This window comes from Branchiostoma floridae, chromosome 13, assembly GCF_000003815.2.
Source record: "Branchiostoma floridae strain S238N-H82 chromosome 13, Bfl_VNyyK, whole genome shotgun sequence".
NCBI lineage: Eukaryota > Metazoa > Chordata > Leptocardii > Amphioxiformes > Branchiostomatidae > Branchiostoma > Branchiostoma floridae.
The window spans coordinates 895,101-897,480 of NC_049991.1; positions in this window are offsets into that span (position 1 = coordinate 895,101).

Genomic DNA, 2,380 nt, shown 5'->3' on the forward strand with positions numbered 1-2,380 from the left:
CACACAAACACACGCACATACACACACACAAACACACACGCACATACACACAAACACGCACATACACAAACACACATGAACATACACACAATCACACACGCCGAATGATACCGAAGTCATCTTTTCACAAAATTAACTGACTCTTTTTTCAGAAACAGCACGTGGAAGGTGGAAATAACGAACGTCGGCCATGTCGGCAGCAAGAGACATGTTGATTTTTTTCTTGTTGTCGAATTTCACATTATAAACATGTCGTCATGGACATGGACATATTGATATTTCCTCAGACAACTTTACTGTGAGCGTCATTTGCATAATTCATGAAGAAATGTTTTAAAAAAATATGCTGCCCGTGGACAGATGTAAACTTGTGACATGTAATTTGGTTAGTGGAGACCGCCAAATTGGGGACGTATTTGCGTAATAATTGAAATAATTGAAAAACAGAAATATACAACAAATCCAACTACATGTATTTCATGGAAGCATGAGGTCTTCGAACTCATTTTGTTTGTTGTGTCGCAATACGCTTAATCTTTTGACAGAGTAAACACTGAACAGTAATGTCACATCTGAAAGACTAAAAAGCGAAGCCCAAACACTGCCTCTGTTACACCAACTTTTCACCAGAGGCTGTGACCACTAAGCGACCAAGCATTTCAGATCACTTCACAGATCGCCCAACGAATTTCCCTTTTTTGTGTGGTAGCTCTTGAATCATACTTTTGTTGTTTCATGTTCCAATTATAAAGTCAGGGGTCACAAAGGCACGTTTGGTCGCTGCCCGGTCTGTCATCGATCGCCGTCTTGTGGAAAGGGGCTTTATACCACTAGTACGGCGCTTTCGCCGCGCTCTCTCTGCGACCTAAAATTTGACACAACGCTCAACGAATTCTATAGAAAGGAAACGAATCTTTTTACACTTTGCGTATGTTGTTATCTTCTCAGTCACACTTTTACGTTTTGTATGATATATCCAGTATGAAAGCGAAGGTTACACACATTCTATTTAGGCCTTGGAAGAAAGGAGTCCTACTTCGGCCCTGACAGAGACATATTGTAGCACGTAGCACATTAGATTGTCCACATTAGTGACAATCAATATCATGCCTTCCGGCGCTTTGAACAGCCTTGCCGTCACCCAGCGGTGTGGAGATTCTATCTCACGCAGTTACGCAGGCATGTGGTGACCTTCGACACCCTCCATTGTCCTTCAACACCCGAGTTCGCGCGTGACATTACTTGGGTCATGGAGTAACTAAGTGCCTTCAGGGAACCTCTTCAAATGCAATCATCTAACGATGCATATAACGTTTCAGCACGTACATGCGAAGAAATGTAAAGTGAAATGGAGTAGGTCCTATTTACAAGACCTAAGTTTTGGGCCAGAAACGGTCATAATTTCGTTGAATATTTCAAGGTCAGTTTACACACGGTCAGTTTTATTTTCGTTGCCTGAGGACATGCTCCTTGTTGGCTGTGTGAGTTTCGCTAGTGTAAACAACAGTGGACGACACTGCCTATGGCCACATTGAGAAAACGCCGACATTTTATCAGTTCGTGTGACACAAATGATACTGACATAAAGCTTGCGGAATGCCTAAGACGATGTATGGAGTTATGTACTGATTTCTTTACCAATATGACGACCTTGAAGAAATATGAGCGCTGAATTGCGAGCTGCGTCACAGTATACGCCCCTTTAATTACAGTCTCAGGATAAGTTCTTACGTACGAAACAGCTCAAACTAAACAAAGCTAGTAAACACGAAAACCACGCTCTGTGGTCAAAACATCTCCGTACTGCTTTTATGTTTTGTAATACTAAACATGAAATCTACTCAGCTGTGTTTTTTAACACCGGCAAATTGCAACATAACTGTCAAAAGGTCATAGTGGTCAACTTATTTACCTTCATTTATCTTCATTTAGCTTCGTTATCACAACAACAGAACATAGCCACTTTTAGTTATTACAGCTTTTTTACATGAAACAATACAGGCGCAATACTGTGATCACTGGGTTATTTTGTAAAATAAAAACATTACAAGCAAGGCGAAATGAAACAGCCAAACCCATATATCATATCCATATACCGACATGTTTTTACTTTGTAGTACCAAGCAAAACCATTAATGCTAGGGAACCCCAGCCTTATTGTTTCAACTTCTTGACACCAATCTAGCCTCCCTTCTCCTTTGTTCAATGCAATTGTCTTACTTTCCACGTACTAATACTTGATATCAGAGCCAAGTCGGTAAGACAATAAATACCTATGTGTGAAAATGGACACGACGCATATATGGAATGGAACCAAACAACCAAACAGGAGAATGATACTGGACAAAGTAGTCAGTAGACTTACGCGCAAAAAAAAAGT